Raw genomic sequence first — 24103 nt, 5'->3', positions numbered from 1 at the left:
TCTCCCACCCAAAATAAGTCATTTCCAAATGCATTACAACAGTCGTAGACGTAACATAACAACGAATGCCTGTCTACATGCACATTATGCATTGCAAAATCAACACTGCAGCTCATGTGTGCAGTGTCCTACTCCTGCATCACAATGCTCAGCGCACAGCACAGTGAACAGCCATTGTGTGTGATGCACACCCTGAGCATGACATCTAAGTGACAGACCACATCAAACATCAAATTAGGCATGTACTGGATCCATAATCGGTCACAGAACATGTGCTGCCGGGACACAGTGGGCACCAGAAGGCAAACAGTGTACACGTGGATATGCAAGGGTGGGAGTACATGTAGTGCATCAGAGTGCAAGTGTGTGGTTCTGCAAGGACATGCACTCCACATATGCATGTGCACTCAAGTGACCATCAGTGTTCCCTACACATCACATGTGAACATCCACCATGTATACACCCCAGCATGTCAAACCACAACTATCCCCTCGCACCTGAAAGGAAAACACAACACATGAACAGGCATTGATCAGCAGAACACAACATGTACATAGGATACCACAATGACTATGTCAGAGTTCCCATCACACTGCAGGGCAAGGCAACTATCAACAACAACCCCCCCCTCCTTCACAAATGACCATGACCCACTGAACAACTGCACCTGGGTCAGAGAGCCCCCAACCCTCAATTCCACCTGGCCACAGGATCACATTTACCCTTCGTCACCATCTCCCACCTTGTGTGTAAAAAGATGCCTGAACCCTCAGAATCCACACTCATTTCCAAAATCACAAAATCCAAGGCATAAAAACGAACCTGAACACCCTCCAGTAGATGACTTGACGTAGCAGTACCTCACAAAGGCCAAGTACTACCACAATGATGCAACAACCAAGGTAGCACAGCAAAACAATGTCACGACAGGATGTGAGACATGTGTGGTACATGACATAGGATGATGCACCATGAATGGATGTGTACTGTCACAGCTCCCCTGTACAGGCGCGGGAGTGTCACGAAACAACCACCCCCACCATGTTCCGGGTGCCTGCAAGGTCAAACTCACACAGGCCCCTGAGACCCTGGTGGGGAATGAGGTTCAGGGATATGCAGTCGGGACAGGTGTTGACACACTGGATGACTGGAATGAGTGGCAAGAGAGGGGAGGAGGAATGACACATAAAACTAGGGAATGCACGAAAATGTACAACCTGCATGAACACATACACAATCCAAACAAACTTGGACATCATTGTCATGGCCTTCTGTAGTCCAGGCTCAGGAGTGGTACGAACCAACCACCCCATCTAGGGTTTTGGCACCTGCAAGTTCGGGGCTTACACAGGCATCCGCAACCCCAGTGGGCAAAGAGGGTCAGGGAACGTTGCTTGGATAGGTACGGGAAGCAGGAACACCGGGTAGAGGGTACAGGTTTCAAAATTGCATAGGATCACGGGTGATTGGGGAGAAAAAACATACCAAATTGAATCACACATACATCCATGCATCAGTACACTCCCCAGCAAGCCTATGCAGAGCAGTTCGAAAGAAAAACAATAAGACACTTAGCTCTGGTTTTGAGTGCTGGCCTCCTGCCTGCGCACTCTCAGGTCCGGTTACAGGAGCACTGCAATGCTGCAAAGAGAGCCACAGTCAACAACCTGTACGTGCCAATTAAACAAAAACACAACACCAAACATGCCTCATAGCAACAAACTACTCTACAAACAGACAATCTGTGGTCGATGCTTCGTACCCGTATATTACATCACCCCTGTGACGGGTCATACACAGGCAATGTAGTAAGTCAGCCGCTGGTGGGTGCGTGGCAAATGGAACACCAATGTGTCACAATTCACACAACATGCAATGTTCCCTGGGTAAGCAGACAGACCCATATAGCAAGCCATGACTACAGAGCAAGTTGCGTACCACCATGACCGAAACAAAGTTGGCAGTGCATTTATCATGAAGTACATGGAAAAGACATGCACTGCACCCGAGTATGTCCCTTACTGTATGTCCCTGTGAGCTGCCCCTTTCCATGTCTCGGAAGGCTACATGGTTGATACAAGTGCCGCAATGGACCTTGGTGTACCGGAGGGTATGTGCCACTGCCCCTGCATGTGTCCCAGACAACCATACTATCAACAGCCATCAGTTCACAAACACATCTGAGCTGCATTGTGTGCTTCAACACCAATATTCGTCTAAGCGCACCCTCAGCGCTGTGACTAAGCCTGCATGTGCAACTCGCCTGGTGCAAGCTTTGCTGTGTCGTGGCCCCCCTGTGATGCTCACCTTGCCTGGAGTTCCTTGGAACATGTCAGCAGTTCTAGGATGTGGGTCTGCAATCACTGTGCCTCTGCTTGTGCACACATGTGCATGTGGGCACCAACAAACAGGTCCAGAATTCCGTCGCCCAATGGGCCATGTCTGCTGGCAAAGGTGCTCTGGAGGCTCATCCCCCTGCAGAAAGAGCATGAAACACATGATTAATGCTTCAAAGTCATCTGTGTGTGTCTCATCAGGCTTCTCATTACTTAACCATGTCAGAGAGTCACATCACAAATCACACCATCAGTCTGTCTTTCACCTCCAAAGTGTGGAACACTATCTACAGCATGAATTGCAACAAGCACGTGTACAGGAAAGATATCAAACATACTACACAATGCATAGCAATCAATGTACCCATTAATCATGACACACGCCATCTAGCAAAAGCTGAACAGTGGACAATGACACCTAAATCATCCCCACTAGGGGTGTCAACACAAGTCACACAGCACCAGACATGCCACAGATATGACAGTCCAAAGCCCTTGTGTAATATTCTGTAACACCAAACCATCCTTGCGAGCCCATGGATAAGGGAGGCAGGAGTGGCATATGTGAGTCAAGGACCCCAAGCAGCAAACACATACACAAGACAACCATGAAGGGCCCAGCTGGAACAGACAGTGGATGCCTTCAAAAGCCACAAAGCACCGCACCGTCACATGAAAGCACAATAGACTAGCAATTTTAAACTAACTCAACTATTAACTAATTACACTAACAATGGAAAACCTACATTACCTATTTAAACTAACTATCAAACAGAAACTTAACTAACTAAACTAAAAGAAAAATCAAAAATGGCCACATACGGCCCGGGGGGGAGGGGAGGCACCCAGGAGGGGGGAGGTACAGGGTGCTGCTCAACATCCACATGCGATGATGCTGGGCCAAAAAAAAAATCCTCCATGGGCTCAACGCCTGCACAGCCCGACCTATGTGGGAAATAGATGGTCGTCCGAGTCTGGCTCATCCTGTAAAGGAGGACGTGGCACAGTAGCCTGGCCACGCCTAGCCGCAGCTTGCCCCTCGTCGGCAGCAAGTCTGCCGGACGGGTGAGCCTGTTTCTGTGTGGTGATGTGACATAGGTCTGCACGCAGTACCTCACGTGATACACGTGCTTCCTCTTGCAAGGTAGCACGTGTAACACGGAGTTCCTCCTGCAAGGCCTGGTTGGACAACCACTGCACTTCCCGGCAAGCCTGTAGCTCAGCCGAGATGGTACGCTCAAGCTGTGCAAACCTCTCCTCTGCCTGCTGCCTTTGGGACATCATAAGGACACCCAGAGTGGATCTGAGGGAAGCATACTCCTCCCTCAGGGCATCCATGTGAGCCTCTGCGTGAGCAGCAATTGCTTGACGCAGAGACGACATTTCAGCCTGGCGTGTCCTGTCTGAGGCCGCCATGCCCAGCCTGAGTGAGCGGGCAGTGGACCGTACCGCCTGCTGCTGGAGAAGCACTTGCCTAGCAGGGGGGAGCACAGATCGGGCCACACGCTCCATGCTCTCAGCGATGTTCTCCATTTCTGCCCCCTGACGTTCGGAATTGGCAGTCATGTCTTGCTCCCACTCAGTATACAGCGGTTGCGCGCGGCGACCACGTTTCCGGGCTGGACCCCTGCGGGACCCAAGGACCGCTGTGTTGGCACCGCCTGCGGCTGCACGACTACGTGCCCCCGTCGACGTGATGTCCCAGGCACATCAGTGACTGGTGTGGAGGGTGACCCTGCGTCCCGATCCACCACGGGCGGAGGAACAAGACTGTCTGATCCCTCAGTGAAGGTGTCGCAGACAGAGGAGTGTCCACATCAGAATCACTCACCCCTGACACATGGACTTGATGCTCATCCAACTCAACATGGACGTCAGAGTCGTCATCAAGGCTGGACTCATAGGCAGCCAGAGACAAGATGGACTGCAGCACTTGGGGGTTTTCGTGGCCTACCACCCCACGACCCCCACTAGTGCCGGGTTGATGTGGTGTTACCAACCCTGTGTCTGTCATGACAACACCATCCTCCGCCTCCATTCATCACCTGAAAAATAGAGAGAAAAAGGTCACTACACATGTCTGAAGCACACGACACACACACACACCGACAGCAAAGGCATCCGGCAGACATGTGACACACAACATATGACCTGGCATGCTTGCTGGGTCTACGTTGAATAGCTTCTGTGATCAGACCTGTTGAAAGGTGGCAGTTTCCATGGAAGTGGGTCTATGTAGTGCAGAAAATGTGTACGCCACTCACTACCTACATGTACAAGCACTCCATGGTGTGTGCCAGGAAATGTGAAGGCAGTGCAATGTCAAATTCAGACATCACGTGCATTGTGCATTCAATGTGTACCATGTCTAGAAGCCAAGCACCCCTCCACCCCAGTACCAAAGCAGGGATGCCTAGCATGGTATCAAAAGGCTGACCATACACCTGTGTATTGACAGGCAGTGTTGACTGGCATCAACAGCTTAATGTGATTCAAATTACAACATTGCAAATGATGCTGGGACAGTGGGCAGGACACATGATGAAAACTCCGGAGGCTGCCCACGTGTGAAGAAGACACAACAAGAGTTGGACAGAGTCATTGGCCATTGAACAGGCTGAGGCCTGTGAGCCACACAGATTGTCAGAGCCTAAACATGTGTGCAACGCAGGACTGAGCCGCAGTTGACATGGGGAGGCCGATGAGATGGCAGGCAGTGTATGTAACCAAGGACTCATATTACAGTGATCATCCAGTCAAGGACATATAGGGGCATGCGTGCAATGCACATGGAGCATGAATGGGCACTCATGTCCCTGCGGGACATCTGACCCATGCACAGTACAAGTGGGATACCCTGCATCGAGTACTAAGGCTGTACCACACGGCATATGTCTGGCAGTTTCTACGCTGGAAGTTAGCATCTACACAGGACACATGAACAAGAAACTACACATTGGCAAGATTGAAGCAGACCAGTGCAAAGGTGGAACTGGGGTGCAGAGTGGCGGAGGAGGGGAAAGGGAGCATGCCCACATGGAGTCCTGCATGCAGGCAGAGGAGACATGCATGACGGTAGCATTGCATTACTTACACATCAGAACCATGTACACGTCACATGTAGCAGCAATCATGCACAACACATCCCACAAGTGAAACACACACATCCTCAACAAACACGCATCAACACTCACTGGACTGGGCATCAAAGTCCAGCATCTCTCCCACTCCTTCGACCAATTCAGGTGGTATGAACTCCGCAACGAGAGCCTCATGCAGAGTGAGTTCTTCCTCCTCTGGTGCAGGCCCACCACCAGTCACCAGAGTCAAGTTGCAATTTGAGGCACGCTTAGCCTTAGTGCTGCGCTTGATGTCATTCCAACGCTTTTTGCACTCCTGCGCCGTGCGCACCTCATGGCCGAATGAACTGACATGTTCCGCAACATGCTTACGTTGGGCAGCCGTAGTCTGACTATTGGCACCCACTAACATGTCACGGCTGTGGCCCCGCACGTAGTCCACGAGGAAGTCCAGTTCCTGCTTACAGAAAGGCTTCTTCCTCGACGTGCAGGAGGTCGTGGCTGTGTGTGGGGTCCCAGCCTGTGCTGCAGGTGCAACCTTCTTCCTCTTGGACTGTGGCGTAGACCCTGGCTGGCTAATGCCGCCCTGACCAGTATGGCCAGTGGGTTCGGTGGATTGAGCCAAGGGAGTGGCAGGTGGAGGGATGACCAAAGGCCTGACTTGTGTCAGTGGCAGCTGAGTGCCCACTAATGGACCCTGCGCAGCAACATCAGCTGTGGCAGGGTCATTGACCGCAACGGTCTTGGTTGGCAGACTCACAACCGGGGTGCTGTTGGGTGCATCTGCCCCTGCACTTGCCAACACCCGGCTGTTCGGGGCAGCAGATGATATGACTGCCCCAGGGACACGTGTCTTGGTCTGAGCAGCCCGGCGTGCCCCTATGGTTTCCCCCCTGGCCTGTTGGAGATCTACCAAGGGCTCTTCAAGTGCCAACGCAGCCTGCGCTGGCAGACCCTGAGCCTGGATGGCGGTGTCCACAGCTGCACCTGCAGCTACCACTACCCTTAGGCCCGTGGCAGTCGATGGAACGGACTGCCGGGTCATACGGGTGCCAGTGCCAGATGCAGGAGCTGCATCCCCCGAAACCACAAGGGGTGGTGGCGTGGCTGCACCGACACATGGCACAACATTGTGCTCAAGTGGCGCACCCCTGCCTCTTCCCCCTCTGTGGCTGCCCTGGACTCCCTGGAGTCCCCCTACTCCCTGGTCACCACGGCCACGTCCCCGACCACGCCCGCCACGAGGAGGACGCTCAGCTGAGGCGCCCCTCACCTTTGGTGGCCTCCCAACCATGGCACAGATGTAGTAGAGCTGGCACAGATGGAGTGGGGCCAATGGGAGGGGTACACCACAATTGACCTTGGCAATTGAGGTGAAGGGGGTGGGAAGCAAGATGTTAACAGCCCCCCTGCACCTGCAAGGCTGTATGTGACCCCGGTGATGTGGTGACGGGTCACGCAACGCTCAGGCACCCCAAAACTGCAGTAAAACCGTGCACGCAACCCTGCAGCCTACGTGCGTGGATTCAACCTCCCGCAGTACGCGGTGGCACCCAGTAACACGAATAACGCGTACGCGTGGGACACGCAGGCTACTATGACATCGAAAATGGGTGCGATACACAGGGGCACCCGCAGTGGGAAAAAGAGCATGTGCGACTCACCGTCTGACTAGCGCGATGCAGAAAAACACGCGTAGCCAATACCCCCACCAACAGAGGAGATACGTCCTTGATATCTGTGAAGTTGTGATGGCGCGCGAAACAACAGGAAGCAGCAACACACGTCGGTCTCCACGAAAGGCACGTACAGCGAACTGCTGGGCCCGCTCACCTTTAACCCGTGCTGAGGGAAACGCACGTGCGCGTCACGTCACTTACGCGCATGGGCCCTTTCCTTGTATTACACGCGGACGTGCAGTTTTCCACACGCGCCTTCGCGCATGGGCCCTTTCCTCGTATTGCACGCGGACGTGCAGTTTTTCACGCGCGCTTACGCGCATGGGCCCTTTCCTCGCTTGAATGCCCATGCACGTCTGTACGCGTCACGTCACAGGGGCGCTTGCGCTTGAGGGGCCTTCTGTCCAATGAAAATGCGTATGCGTGCAGACGCGCTTACGCGCTAAGGGCCTTTCCTCAAATTACACGCTGACGTGCAGATTTTTCACGTGCCAAATCACTCCGTATCAAGCTGGCCATGTGTAAGCACACGGAAGACCACGCTCCTGCCCAGAAGGCCGAACTACTGCCCCCCAGAGCCCCGAGCACGCTCCCACCTGCCATCTGCTGCTGCCTGACTGCCTGCTGCCCACGTGCCCTGCCATTTGCTGCCTGCACATCAGCCAGGGGTGCTGTTTCTGTGACCACCCCTACTGGAACCGAAGACTCCCGACTGGGATTCCATCGCTCCACAGCCCAGCCACAGGACCCAGTTGCCCACCCACTCCTGCCTCTGGGGTTGTCATGTCGGGGCAAACACCATCTGAGACCACTGACAACCCCCGGCCAGAGAGGCAGAGGGGCACCAGCTTCAGTGCCACCGAAGTTGGTGTCCTGGTGGAGCAAGTCCTGGGGCAGTATGATGCCCTCTTCGGAAGTTCCCGCGCCGACAAGGAAGGACGGACTTGGATCTGGACTGACATCGTGACTGCCATCAACGCGGAGGGGGTGGCAGTCTGCGACTTACAACATGTCAAGAAGCGCTGGGAGGACTTCAGGTCCAGGACCCTGAACAAGGCCCGGCGCCTCTTGAAGGCAGCGGATGCCAAGGGGCGCCGGGGCCACTTGTCGGAAGAACAGATGAGGGTCCTGGAACGCATATCCCCAGCGCTCCACGTCCAGGTCCTTGAGAGGCAGACCCGTCTGGAGTCGAGCGGTGAGTGTACATGCATCCTGATTGTGAGCAGTGCGTGTGGTGATTATTCAGTAGTGTGCAGGTTGCACATCTGTTTGTATGGGGTCGAGTATGGGTGGGGGTGTACAGGGCCATGGGGCTAACACATGCGAGGGCTGGTATGTGTGAGACATGGATGGTGCTTGTGTGTGTAGGCTTGCATGCCAAATGCAGTTGTGTGGGCACACATGTTTGGATGAATGTGTATGAAAGTAGACATGTCCGTGATGTCACGCATGTATATTGTTTTCGGCTGCATGATTCAGCACTGTGTACATGTGCATGTGTGTGTATTTGACAAGGGTGCAACAGTGATGCAACATGGATGCATGTGACAGCGGTATGTGGAAGCCTGATTGGCAGATGTGACATGGATGCCCGTCTGAACACTGCGACACTTGGCAGATGTGTACACATGCATGCAAGTGTGGTGGTGTGTGTACATGTGTGGTGCACTTAATGTGTTGCATGTGATGTCTGGCTCACCTTTGGCTGCTCATGCTGTTGTATGTGTATGGATGGTGCTGGCAGTTGCGATATGGCTGTGGTATGGCTCATGTGTGCGAGTTGAAATGACATGTGTGTTGGGGATTGTGATGACATGTCTGAGGTTTGCCAATGCCACTCATGTACAACTGTCATGTGTGTATGTGTCCATTGTACGGTGCCCTGATGCCTGTGTTTTGTTTCTCCCTGTCTGCAGCGTCAACTGATGAAGAGGGCGGAGAAGGTGCTGTGGAGCACAGCAGCGGGGATCCCACCGCCAGCCGGGGACGCAAGGCCCGGCTCCCCTCCCATGTTGTGATCTCGTCGTCGGGGAGTGAGGAGTCCGGTGCCGCGTCCCAGGCCGCAGCTGCCGGGGGGAGGTCCAAGAGGCGGAGGTTGGAGTTGGACTACTCGGCAGCAGAAGGGGCAGCTGGGACACCACAGGGCCCAACAGGGGAAGATGGCACGGAGTCATCCAGGTTGGTGGGGGTTTGGTGGAGGAGGAGGCCGTGCAAGCACCAGAGACTGGGCCTGGAGGTGGGGATCCCACTGGTGCTAGTGGTGCAGTGCAGGACCAGGGACAGGAGGCAGCACAGGCCGCCGCGGAGGTGCCTGTGTGCAATCCTGTCCCTGATCCTGTCCCTGCATCATCTTGCACCAGCAGGGATGCCTACGTCCAGACCCGTTTTCAGGCAGGGGATGAGCTCACGTCAACTGGCCTTCCTCTGCCTGTGGACATGGCTATCCGGGTCCGGGTTGAGCCTGTCCTGGCTGGTTTGGCGTTGCGTCAACGGGCCATGCGAGGTGACCTGCAGTCTTTTCATGAGGAGACTGCACGTCATCTCGAATTGCTCGTTGACCACGTCAGCCTGCTGGGACAGGTCACCTAGGCCAGATTCCTCCGTCTGATGGGGCTTGCTACGACCCCCTCCTCAACTGGATCCCCTACGCGCCAGTCGTCCTCCGTGCCATCTTCCCACCCATCAGTCACCTGGGTGCCCTGTGGAGCTGCCTCTGACGGTGCGGCCAGGCTGGTGGAGGAGGCATCCCTGCCACAGTCGGGAGTCGGACATCCAGCAGGGGTGGCCACATCTACGACTGCACCCCAGCCGGCGGAGGATGTGCAGACAGCAGGAGGCAGTGCACGGGCAGAGGCACAGCAGCAGCAGCAACATGGTGGGAGCCATGAAGGCTTGGGGCCTTCAACATCGGAGGGGCAGGCATCAGCCGGAGGGCAGGAGGACCCAGGACAGAGAGTGTCTTCCGTGTGGCAGCGGTTGGGCCACGCCATAGATGCGGAGCGGCAGCGGGCGGAAGAGGCACAGCTCACAATGGTCAGGGCGGAGAACTCCATGCGGAGAGCCCTGAGGCGGGCCGAGTGCCTCGAGGCAATCCGCAGGGGTTTGGAGGTGGACACATCGACGGCCCTGCGGACCCTCGGGGCCATGGAGGAGGACCGCCTCCGAGACATTGAGGAGGAGTTCGATAATGCCCTGGCCCGGGACATCCACAAGTGAGCCGTGGAACTAGCCCGCTGTCCTTATACATAGTTATGTAGGTACTGTTAGGTTTCATTTTTGTTTTGATTTTATTTGGACCTTTCGGACATTGGCCACATTTTTGTATATAGTTTATTTTATTAGTTAGTGTAGTTAGATAGGTTTCCTTTCTTTTGTTGGGATAATGGACCCTGGCTTGTTCCCATGTACATAGTTCACTGTTGGATTGTATTTATTTTTTCACATTTTAACCATGGAGCAATGGCTTTCTTTTTTATTTCCCATTGGATTTTGTTTTGTGGACATTGACTTTGGACAACATTACTTTGGAATTTTATTTTTGGTTTTGCTTTTTTTCACGGACATGCTTCTTTTAATTTTTGTACATTCACATTTCTGTTTCTTCATTTTTGATTCTATTTATATTTCCTTTAATACATATTTTTTTTGGTGAACTTCAAGGTGTGGTATCTCATTGGTTTCATGCATTTCATGATATGTGTTTTGAGATTCACTGACACCCATTGGGTGTATGTGAGGGAAATGTGTTTGTTTCGGAACTTGCAATTGGTGTTCTGTGATGTAATTGCAAATTATGAGTGGGTGGATGCAATACTCGCGTGGGTGTTTTGCATTTGGAGGCTGACCATAGGGACCAGGGATCTAGATTGTGATGACATGTTGGCTGGGGAACATGGGTTGCACATGGGTGGGGGCCTGCTGGCAGGTGCCCCACAGTGCTGGGGGGTGGGGGTGGTGGGGAACATGAGTTGGACATGGGTGGGGGCCTGCTGGCAGGTGCCCAACAATGCTGGGGGGTGTGGTGGTGGGAGACATGGGTGGGGGCCTGCTGGAGGCTGCCCCTGCACTGCTGGAGGGTGGGGGTGGTGGGAACATGAGTTGGACATGGGTGGGGGCCTGCTGGCAGGTGCCCCACAGTGCTGGGGGGTGGGGGTGGTGGGAGACATGGGTGGGGGCCTGGTGGAGGCTACCCCTGCACTGCTGGGGGTTGGGGGTGCTGGGAGACATGGTGGGGGCCTGGTGGAGGCTGCCCCTGGTGGCTGGAGGGTGGGGGTGCTGGCAGACATGGCTGGGGGCCAGGTGGTGGGTGCCCCTGGAGGCTGGGGGGTGGGGGTGGTGGGAGACATGGGTGGGGGCCTGGTGGAGGCTGCCCCTGGTGGCTGGGGGTGGGGGTGGTGGGAGACATGGGTGGGGGCCTGGTGGAGGCTGCCCCTGCACTGCTGGGGGGTGGGGGTGGTGGGAGACATGGGTGGGGGCCTGGTGGAGGCTGCCCCTGCACTGCTGGGGGGTGGGGGTTCTGGGAGACATGGGTGGGGGCCTGGTGGTGGGTGCCCCCGGTGGCTGGGGGGTGGGGGTGGTGGGAGACATGGGTGGGGGCCTGGTGGAGGCTGCCCCTGCACTGCTGGGGGGTGGGGGTGGTGGGATACATGGGTGGGGGCCTGGTGGAGGCTGCCCCTGGTGGCTGGGGGGTGGGGGTGGTGTGAGACATGGGTGGGGGCCTGGTGGAGGCTGCCCCTGCACTGCTGGGGGGTGGGGGTGCTGGGAGACATGGGTGGGGGCCTGGTGGAGGCTGCCCCTGCACTGCTGGGGGGTGGGGGTGGTGGGAGACATGGGTGGGGGCCTGGTGGAGGCTGCCCCTGGTGGCTGGGGGGTGGGGGTGCTGGGAGACATGGGTGGGGGCCTGGTGGAGGCTGCCCCTGGTGGCTGGGGGGTGGGGGTGCTGGGAGACATGGGTGGGGGCCTGGTGGAGGCTGCCCCTGCACTGCTCGGGGGTGGGGGTGCTGGGAGACATGGGTGGGGGCCTGGTGGTGGGTGCCCCTGGTGGCTGGGTGGTGGGGGTGCTGGGAGACATGGGTGGGGGCCTGGTGGTGGGTGCCCCTGCACTGCTGGGGGGTGGGGGTGCTGGGAGACATGGGTGGGGGCCTGGTGGAGGCTGCCCCTGGTGGCTGGGGGGTGGGGGTGCTGGGAGACATGGGTGGGGGCCTGGAGGTGGGTACCCCTGCACTGCTGGGGGGTGGCGGTGCTGGGAGACATGGGTGGGGGCCTGGTGGAGGCTGCCCCTGGTGGCTGGGGGGTGGGGGTGCTGGGAGACATGGGTGGGGGCCTGGTGGTGGGTGCCCCTTCTGGCTGGGGGGTGGGGGTGCTGGGAGACATGGGTGGGGGCCTGGTGGTGGGTGCCCCTGCACTGCTGGGGGGTGGGGGTGCTGGGAGACATGGGTGGGGGCCTGGTGGAGGCTGCCTCTGGTGGCTGGGGGGTGGGGGTGCTGGGAGACATGGGTGGGGGCCTGGTGGTGGGTGCCCCTGGTGGCTGGGGGGTGGGGGTGGTGGGAGACATGGGTGGGGGCCTGGTTGAGGCTGCCCCTGGTGGCTGGGGGGTGGGGGTGGTGGGAGACATGGGTGGGGGCCTGGTGGAGGGTGCCCCTGCACTGCTGGGGGGTGGGGGTGGTGTGAGACATGGGTGGGGCCTGGTGGAGGCTGCCCCTGCACTCCTGGGGGGTGGGGGTGGTGGGAGACATGGGTGGGGGCCTGGTGGAGGCTGCCCCTGGTGGCTGGGGGGTGGGGGTGCTGGGAGACATGGGTGGGGGCCTGGTGGTGGGTGCCCTACAGTGCTGGGGGGGTGGGGGTGGTGGGAGACATAGGTGGGTGCCTGGTGGAGGCTGCCCCTGGTGACTGGGGGTTGGGGGTGCTGGGAGAAATGGGTGGGGGCCTGGTGGAGGCTGCCCCTGCACTGCTGGGGGGTGGGGGTGCTGGGAGACATGGGTGGGGGCCTGGTGGTGGGTGCCCCACAGTGCTGGGGGGGTGGGGGTGGTGGGAGACATGGATGGGTGCCTGGTGGAGGCTGCCCCTGGTGACTGGGGGGTGGGGGTGGTGGGAGACATGGGTGGGGGCCTGGTGGAGGCTGCCCCTGCACTGCTGGGGGGTGGGGGTGGTAGGAGACATGGGTGGGGGCCTGGTGGAGGCTGCCCCCGGTGGCTGGGGGGTGGGGGTGGTTGAGACATGGGTGGGGGCCTGGTGGAGGCTGCCCCTGCACTGCTGGGGGGTGGGGTTGGTGGGAGACATGGGTGGGGGCCTGGTGAAGGCTGCCCCTGGTGGCTGGGGGGTGGGGTGGTGGGAGACATGGGTGGGGGCCTGGTGGAGGCTGCCCCTGCACTGTGGGGGGTGGGGGTGCTGGGAGACATGGGTGGGGGCCTGGTGGTGGGTGCCCCTGGTGGCTGGGGGGTGGGGGAGCTGGGAGACATGGGTGGGGGCCTGGTGGAGGCTGCCCCTGGTGGCTGGGGGGTGGGGGTGGTGGGAGACATGGGTGGGGGCCTGGTGGACAGTGCCCCTGGTGGCTGGGGGTGCAGGGGGACATGCGTTGGTGGGCAGTGGTGCAAGTTGACATGTGGGTTGGCTGGGGGTCATGGCCATGGTGGATGGTGTGCCTGCAGGACATGTGCAGGGTAGGCCCCTGTGGTGTGAGCCACCTGCAGGGGCCGTGGAGGGTGTAGAGGGAACACCTGGGAGGACCCACACATGCAATTCATGTGTGGTGCTCCCCGCGCACCCCTGTAATACACGTACCCTGATGGAATTGCGTGTGGAACTTCCCGCACACCCCTGAAATGCGCGTACCCTGCTCGCACGGGCCCAATCGCGTGTGGAACTTCCCGCGCACCCCTGGAATACACGTACCCTGATGGAATCGCGTGTGGAACTTCCGCGCACCCCTGGAATACACGTACCCTGCTGATGTCGCGTGTGAAACTTCCCCCGCACCACGAAATACACGTACCCTGATGAGATCGCGTGTGGAACTTCCCGCGCACCCCTGAAATACACGTGCCCTGCTGATGTCGCGTGTGAAACTTCCCCCGCACCCCAAAATACACGTACCATGATGAAATCGCGTGTGGAATTTCCTGCGCACCCCTGAAATACATGTACCCTGCTGCAATCGCGTGTGGCACTTCCCGCGCACCCCTGAGATACGCGTACCGTGCTCGCACAGGCCCAATCGCGTGTGGAATTTCCCGCGCACCCCTGAAATACACGTACCCTGCTGAAATCGCGTGTGGCACTTCCCGCGCACCCCTGAGATACGCGTACCCTGCGGAAATCGTGTGTGGAACTTCCCGCGCACCCCTGAAATATGCGTACCCTGCTTGCACGGGGCCAATCGCGTGAAGTACTTCCCGCGCACCCCAGTGATACACGTAGCCCCCTTGCCGTGCTGGTACAGGGTTAGCGCAGCCCTTTGCGCTGGATTCGGTATATTGATGGCTTTTTCCTGCGCAAGAGGCGTTCTTGGGGGCGTAACTGGCGCTGCTGCAGGGTCGCTACGCCACTGTGCGCCACGGCTGGTTTTGGGGGCTGGAATCCATGAATACGCTGTGCGCGGAAATGGATTTTAGTGCACGCGGCTGGCGCAGGGATTCACACGGGCACACTGTGCGCCAGCCGCGTGCACCACTTGTGCGCTGAATTCTATGAATTACCCCCTTAGAATATTATGGTAGCATTGTACTTACGTTTTTTGTTTGGAATGAACAGGTTTCTTCTGAGTTGTTGTTTGTACTTCAGATGCTGCTGCTTTTCAGGAGAGCGGTCTTCACTGCAATTGTAAAAGAAAAAAGTTAGTAATTTTGTGTGTTTATAGCACTGATGTTAATTTAGACGTTGATTTTTATGTTTTTGTGGTAGTATTGTTGTTTTATATCTGAATATAGTGTGTGCATGCAGTTTCCTTTGACTATGTGCAGCCTTTATATTTTACTTACAATCTGTTAGCTCAACATGCTTTGCAAATGAGTTTAATAGTAAGTGTATGAAACTCAATTGGTTTCTTAAGGCTGTGTTATTGGATGTTAGGAGATAGAAGAAATAATGATATACTTATTTTGCAATTTTTATAAGGTAAATGGCAGAAACTGTATAGAAAAGCATGGAATGTATGCATTTGTGAAGGTGTCGGTAATAAAGCAGAAGGATGTGATGTACAGCGTGGGAATGAATGTTTTGAATAGAAACTGCACTGGTAGGTGGGCGAGAGACAGATTGATAAATAATGGGAGAACTCAGAATTGCTACGTGGAACATAAGAGGGCTCAATAGCTACCTGAAGAGGAACAAGGTTATGATGTACCTGCACAGACAATAAATAGACATAGCATTGATGCAGGAAACACACCTCACGCGCGATAAGTTAGAAGTGATAAAAAGAAAATTGAGAGGAACTATGGTAGGCGCCACGTATTCGGCCTATGCCAGAGGGGTGATCACATGGGTGGTGCTGCATGTCCCTTTGAAATTGCTACAATCCACGGTGGCAGAGGACGGAAGGATGGTAATGATAAGAGGGCTGGTAGAAAACAGAGAAATAAGTATTATTGACACATATGCCCCGAACCAAGATACATCGGTGTATTTTAGGTCTCTGTTTAGTAAGATGGGTAGGTGCCTAGGGGGATGTGGTCTGGGGAGGAGACTTTAATTGCGCGCTGAATCCGAGAATCGATAGATCGGATAATAAAATAGATAGACCTGCCCCAGCGGCCAGAGTGCTGCAGACACTGCTGACGGACCTGGGGTTTGAAGATGAATGGAGAGACAAAACCCCCATTACTCCGCCCCACAAAATTTGCACACTAGGCTGGATTACATGTTTGTCACGCATGAACTGATGTCGGAGGTAACACTTACAGAATACAAAGCGAGGGTCCTATCGGACCACTCACCGTTGATACTGGAATAGCAACATCAGCCCCCGAGAACAAGGATGCCGACTTGGCGCCTCCGTGCTGAGGCGCTGAAAGATACTATATTTATAGAAAGCCTGCTAGACGACATAGTAAGCTACTTTGAAATTAATACTGGTAGTGTGGAATCTGCTGGTGTGCTGTGGGAGGCCTTTAAATTAGTAGTGAGGAGAATGGCCATAGCGAAATCCAAAGGGCTGCAAGGGGGGATAGTGGCTGAATTACAAGAGGCTGAGGACGAGTTGGAGAAAGTGCTGAGAAGGGGTGGTACCACTGAGGAAGAGAATGTAGAGATACTGGGGCTGCAGCAAAAATGTGTGGGATGCTGGGAGAGACTGTGTAATCTGAATTATAGGAAGTATGTAGAGAGATTGCATGCGGGAGGGGATAAACCAGGAAGAATGCTGGCATGGCTCTATAAAAATGAAACCCCCAGACCTACAATGAGGACAATTGCGAGAGATGATGGGAGTACGGCGGACACCCAAGAAGCGGTTAATCAAGAATTTGTAGAATATTACCGAACCCTATATGACGATTAAGTGGGGAGTTATCATGGGAGAATAAATGAAACACTAGAAGACATAGATCTGCCATAGATTAGATCGGAAGAACGAGAAGAGCTAGATGCCCCGATCACTCTGGAAGAATTGGAGGAGGTAGTGGTGCAGCTACCCACAAATAATACCCCGGGAGCCGATGGACTCCAGAGCAAATTTTACAAAAAATATAAAGATGAGGTGCTTCCCCCACTGTTGGCAATACTAAATGAGGTGTATGACAAGGGTAGGCTCCCAGAGTCCCTGCGAGAGGCAAAAATTATACCACTCCCAAAACCTAATAAGCCGGCCAAGGATTGTGGATCATATAGACCATTGTCAATGCTAAATCAGGATAGCAAAATACTCACAGCGGTTCTAGCAAACAGGATGAGAAGAATTATCACCAAACTCATACACCCTGACCAGACTGGGTACGTCCCAGGCAGGAATATTACGAATAACCATAGGCGGCTCCATCGAGTCATTGAGTATGCGAATGAAGAAGAGGGAGAGATGGCAAACATATCACTGGACGCAGTAAAAGCTCTTGATTCAGTAAAATGGCCCTGGATGATGGCTGCCTTGACCAGCTATGGGATAGGGCCGGGGTACCTTAGATGGGTCCAATTGTTATATAGCGCACCTCTAGCCAAGGTGAAAACAAGAGCGATAATCTCGGAGAGGTTGCAGTTTAGCAGGGGTACTAGACAGTCCATGGCCCCCAATGTTATATATTTTAGCTCTAGAGCCACTAGCAATATACCTAAAACAACAGTATAATGTGATAGGTATCACCATTAAAGCATAGCAACATTTAATTTCCCTGTATGCAGATGACATACTTTTGTACTTGAAATACCCTGAAGAAAACCTCCATTATGTGCTGGAGGTGATGGAACAGTTTGCGCTCCTGTCCGGCATAGCAGTAAATTCTAAAAAGTCATGCGTGTTCCCGCTGGGCAGACATAAGGAGACCCCGCTAGAGCACTTGCCGGTATTGCCAATACCGTGAGAGGTGGACACGTTTAGGTACCTTGGAATAGACATCTACCATACAGTGGAGGCAGAGCACCTGCACAACACAGAGAGGGCGATCAAGGGTATCGAGAGCAGCATGAAGTTCTGGGCGAAGCTTTCTTTGGCGATGATGGGAAGAGGGGCAATGTTAAAAATGGAGGTCTTGCCAAGACTATTGCATTACTTTAGTAATATACCGCATTTGATCCCAAAACGATTCTTTGCCCGATTACATAGCATATGTAGAGATTTCCTATGGAGTGGGACTAGAAATAGAATAGCCCTCTGGCAGCTACAGAATACGCATGAGAAAGGAGGGATAAAACTGCCAAACTACGAGGTCTATTACTTAGCGAGTCAATTGCAATATGTAGCAAAATGGTTATTGGAAGAAACAACCTCGGAATCTAGGCTGTTTAGATCAGAATGCCCACCGTTTTTTCTACAAGAAATGATGTGGCTGCCCAGAGAGAATATGAAAGAGTGCCCGAAAATGATGTTACTGGGATGGGACATATGGCACAGGGCCTGTCGTGTAATGGAGAGCCCTTCCTCATGCTCCCCGCAGGTGCCACTCGTGGCACTGGTGGGAAAGGACGCCCAACTAATGAAAACGATCAGGATGCACTGGGAACCAGTTGGGATAGCAACGCTGGGTGATGTATGGCAAGATGGGAGGATGATAGGTTTTGAGACATTGGTAGAGGAAATCGGATTACACAGGGGACAGTATATTTCATACCACAGAGTGGTGCGGCGGGTTACAAAAACATGGTCAGAGATAATACTGGAAGGCCAACCGGATGCCACATTAGAGGTTATATATGACATAGCAGAGGGAGGACATGAGCTATCCAGACTATATGAGATGGTTATGTCGAAAGTGGGGAAAAAAAACAATGCGATTACGACAGGAATGGGAAGAAGAGGTGGTCACCCCTATGACAGATGGGATGTGGGAGAGAGCCCAAAGATATCACAAGAAGGTTTCAAGAAATGCCAGGTTGCAGCAGATACAGTTGTATATCACCCACAGAGCTTACATGACGCCCCAAAGAATAGCTACATTTGCGAATGCAGGGCAGCAAGCATGCCCTAAATGTAACGCAGCAAGCATGCCCATGATGGTGGACATGTTCTGGGCGTGCCCAGTGATTGAAAGTTTCTGGAGGGGAGTGGCGGATAGGCTGAACACAAAAGGGGTTAAGCTAATGATAGAATCAGCATGGGCATGCCTGATAGGAGGGTTCCCCAGACCACGCAAATTGAAGCACGTCAGTAAACTTAAAGACCTGCCGTATATACTTGCGAAACGTAGAGTTGCTATGAACTGGAAGGCATGCCATGGTCCGATAGTAGAAGTGTGGTGGAAAGATCTACAAAAGTGGTCAGAAGCTGAAACTGCAGTATGGCAGGAGGCAAGTAACTCGGGTGGGGAGGAGGAAGCAGAAACCTCGATAGCTTGAAAGCATCTAGTAGCTACGATATTTGGGCCCACGCATGATGGGTCAAGTGATCGCAACTCAGTAGAGAATTCGGATGAAGGACTCCACCTGCAAGGCCCAGGAACAGAAGATGTGGAAGAATAGGCTCGGGAGGGGGGTGGGTAGAGGGAGCAGTATATATTATTAAAGAAATACAATATTGTAATAATGTTAACTGTACTGCAAGTTTGGTTGTATTGTTGTTGAAAAATAATAAAAATTGTTTTAAAAAAAGGCGGCGATGTACAGGCAGTGTTGTTATTTCAGCTGGGAGCTTTTCAATGATAGTGTCTATCTGTGTGAGTGTATAAAGATGCATGAACTTATCCGGGCTGTGTATAATTTTATAATACAGTACTAAGTGTTTTTCTACAATTATACTGTTATTTCTCCCATCTTTTAATATTATAATTTTTCAGATAGCTGTGTATGTAAAAAAATAAATTAGGTAGCAGACAGGTTTGGAAGTGACAGTTGATTATAGCAGATGGGAAACATAATAGTAAGTTAATTTTATAGGTTATACAGGTTAAGTGGCAGTTACTCTGTTTATATGCATTAATAAGAGTTGTACATGTACTGTGCATAAAATATGCATACCTGTGGATATGCATGCAGCTGCAAGTAGAAATCTTGTAGATTTGTGCAGTAGTTTTTGTAGTAGGTGCTTTCCAATGATATGAGACTTGTACTCAGAGTGATCAACAGTACATTTGATGTGCTGAACTATGATGATGGAGTTAGATGTAGAGTTCTTGGTTGTGATTGGTGGATGGTTGTGTGACTGCTTAGCTGTTTCCAAAGAGGGAATGGCACAGAGAGTGAAGTAGAAAGGGTAGAAGGGCTGTCTAAGAGTTACGCGCTCCGCAGACACTGCGGCTGTCCGCGGACAGGGCATGCCACATCCAGGGTTTTCCAGCAAATCCAGCACGGAAAGGGGACTTTAGGGATTAGCCAATCAGGTGTTGAGGTTGTGGATTTGTGTTGAAAGAAGCTGTGTGCAGTGAAGATGGCAGAGGTGGAGAAAGTCAGGGTGTTGGTGATTGGAGATATGTTTGTGCATGGTTTACAGCAGTATGCTCAATGCAGGCATGTGGCAAACAATTCTGATGTTAAAGGAGTGGAGGTGGTGTGGAGCACTGTTCCTGAATGCAATGTACAGAGAATTGACAGGTTTGTGAAGATATGGGTAGGATGGGCAGTCCCCATGTGAAAGTTTTGCACTGTGGTGCTTTGCATTTGGGCTATGTCAGTGCCCCTACTTTGTTAGCAGATTTCGAACACTTGGTTCAAGCAGTAATGAACGTCCTTCCAAATGGCAAAGTTATTTTTTCTGGTTTAGTACCTAGGGCAATATGGGACAATAGTTATGTTTCTTGTCCTCAGCAAAACATTGCTAGGTGTGCAATCAACCAAGGCATGTTTGCTTTCATGCTTAGAGCTGGTATGATCTTCTGTAATAATGAGAATATTGATTCCAGTAATGCTGTTTATTTTAAATAAGATGGCATCTCTTTATCTTTTATGGGAAATGCCATGCTGTTTTGGAATGTAAGGGTTGCTTTGGAGAAGCTTATGCGAAGATTTTAGGAGTAAAGTAAGAAAACAAATCCCCCAAAAAATACAAAATAACAGGTGTCTGTCAAGCATCTGCAAAAAAAACAAAAAAAGGCGGCTCTTTTCAGAGCCAACATCAAAGGGGAAATGTGGTACATTATTTAAATTTAAATTCATCACGCTCGAATTTTAGATATGTCCGCGGATCTGGTGGTAATCCACGGACACTGTGTATTACATACAGGGATTTTGGGGTGGAGAGGCATGCAAATGAGAATGAGTAGAGCAAGGAATTGGTCAATAAAGTTTACTGGGTGTGTGTGTAAGGAGAGAGTTTGTCAGAAAGTTTTTTTTCCTGAAAGAAGAACAGATATCTATGGCTGTGTGTTTCAGAAAACTCATGGATACATTGGTTGGAGGTGCATGCAGAACGCTGTGGAGTAGCTGCATATCTTGGATTCCCTCATGTGGAAGTGCACTGGCATGGAGTGCGGAGAATGAAGTGGCTGGACTCGATAGCTCTCTGTGCTACTTTGGAGACACAGCATCATCCGTACATAATTATAATTCATTGTGTACAAAACAGTTTAGGACATGTGCACCTGGGTCATGGAGCCCCCAACCCTCAATTCCACCTGGCCACAGGATCACCTTTACCCTTCGTCACCATCTCCCACCTTGTGTGTAAAAAGATGCCTGAACCCTCAGAATCCACACTCATTTCCAAAATCACAAAATCCAAGGCATAAAAACGAACCCGAACACCCTCCAGTAGATGACTTGACGTAGCAGTACCTCACAAAGGCCAAGTACTACCACAATGATGCAACAACCAAGGTAGCACAGCAAAACAATGTCACGACAGGATGTGAGACATGTGTGGTACATGACATAGGATGATGCACCATGAATGGATGTGTACTGTCACAGGTCCCCTGTACAGGCGCGGGAGTGTCACGAAACAACCACCCCACCATGTCCCGGGTGCCTGCAAGGTCAAACTCACACAGGCCCCTGAGACCCCGGTGGGGAAGGAGGTTCAGGGATATGCAGTCGGGACAGGTGTTGACACACTGGATGACTGGAATGAGTGGCGGGAGAGGGGAGGAGGAATGACACATGAAACTAGGGAATGCACGAAAATGTACAACCTGCATGAACACATACACAATCCAAACAAACTTGGACATCATTGTCATGGCCTTCTGTAGTCCAGGCTCAGGAGTGGTACGAACCAACCACCCCCTCTAGGGTTTTGGCACCTGCAAGTTTGGGGCTTACACAGGCATCCGCAATCCCAGTGGGGAAAGAGGGTCAGGGAACGTTGCTTGGATAGGTATGGGAAGCAGGAATACCGGGTAGAGGGTACAGGTTTCAAAATTGCATAGGATCACGGATGATTAGGGAGAAAAAACATACCAAATTGAACCACACATACATCCATGCATCAGTACACTCCCCAGCAAGCCTATGCAGAGCAGTTCGAATGAAAAACAACAAGACACTTAGCTCTGGTTTTGAGTGCTGGCCTCCTGCCTGCGCACTCTCAGGTCCGGTTACAGGAGCACTGCAATGCTGCAAAGAGAGCCACAGTCAACAACCTGTACGTGCCAATTAAACAAAAACACAACACCAAACATGCCCCATAGCAGCAAACTACTCTACAAACAGACAATCTGTGGTTGATGCTTCGTACCCGTATATAACATCACCCCTGTGATGGGTCATACACAGTCAATGTAGTAAGTCAGCCGCTGGTGGGTGCGTGGCAAATGGAACACCAATGTGTCACAATTCACACAACATGCAATGTTCCCTGGGTAAGCAGACAGACCCATATAGCAAGCCATGACTACAGAGCAAGTTGCGTACCACCATGACCGAAACAAAGTTGGCAGTGCATTTATCATGAAGTACATGGAAAAGACATGCACTGCACCCGAGTATGTCCCTTGCAGTATGTCCCTGTGAGCTGCCCCTTTCCATGTCTCGGAAGGCTACATGGTTGATACAAGTGCCTCAATGGACCTTGGTGTACCGGAGGGTATGTGCCACTGCCCCTGCATGTGTCCCAGACAACCCTACTATCAACAGCCATCAGTTCACAAACACATCTGAGCTGCATTGTGTGCTTCAACACCAATATTCGTAAAAGCGCACCCTCAGTGCTGTGACTAAGCCTGCATGTGTAACTCGCCTGGTGCAAGCTTTGCTGTGTCGTGGCCCCCCTGTGATGCTCACCTTGCCTGGAGTTCCTTGGAACATGTCAGCAGTTCTAGGATGTGGGTCTGCAATCACTGTGCCTCTGCTTGTGCACACATGTGCATGTGGGCACCAACAAACAGGTCCAGAATTCCGTCGCCCAATGGGCCATGTCTGCTGGCAAAGGTGCTCTGGAGGCTCATCCCACTGCAGAAAGGGCATGAAACACATGATTAATGCTTCAAAGTCATCTGTGTGTGTCTCATCAGGCATCTCATTACTTGACCATGTCAGAGAGTCACATCACAAATCACACCATCAGTCCGTCTTTCACCTCCAAAGTGTGGAACACTATCTACAGCATGAATTGCAACAAGCACGTGTACAGGAAAGATATCAAACATACTACACAATGCATAGCAATCAATGTACACATTAATCATGACACACCCCATCTAGCAAAAGCTGAACAGTGCACAATGACACCTAAATCATCCCCACTAGGGGTGTCAACACAAGTCACACAGCACCAGACATGCCACAGATATGACAGTCCAAAGCCCTTGTGTAATATTCTGTAACACCAAACCATCCTTGCGAGCCCATGGATAAGGGAGGCAGGAGTGTCATATGTGAGTCAAGGACCCCAAGCAGCAAACAAATACACAAGACAACCATGAAGGGCCCAGCTGGAACAGACAGTGGATGCCTTCAAAAGCCACAAAGCACCGCACCGTCACATGAAAGCACAATAGACTAGCAATTTTAAACTAACTCAACTATTAACTAATTACACTAACAATGGAAAACCTACATTACCTATTTAAACTAACTATCAAACAGAAACTTAACTAACTAAACTAAAAGAAAAATCAAAAATGGCCACATACGACCCGGGGGGGAGGGGAGGCACGCAGGAGGGGGGAGGTACAGGGTGCTGCTCAACATCCACATGCGATGATGCTGGGCCAAAAAAAAATCCTCCATGGGCTCAACGCCTGCACAGCCCGACCTATGTGGGAGATAGATGGTCGTCCGAGTCTGGCTCATCCTGTAAAGGAGGACGTGGCACAGTAGCCTGGCCACGCCTAGCCGCAGCTTGCCCCTCGTCGGCAGCAAGTCTGCCGGACGGGTGAGCCTGGTTCTGTGTGGCGATGTGACATAGGTCTGCATGCAGTACCTCGGTGATACACGTGCTTCCTCTTGCAAGGTAGCACGTGTAACACGGAGTTCCTCCTGCAAGGCCTGGCT

The sequence above is a fragment of the Ambystoma mexicanum genome, chromosome 6q, assembly GCF_040938575.1.
Source record: "Ambystoma mexicanum isolate Mex_15411 chromosome 6q, UKY_AmexF1_1, whole genome shotgun sequence".
Lineage (NCBI taxonomy): Eukaryota > Metazoa > Chordata > Amphibia > Caudata > Ambystomatidae > Ambystoma > Ambystoma mexicanum.
This window is presented reverse-complemented; position numbering follows the sequence as displayed.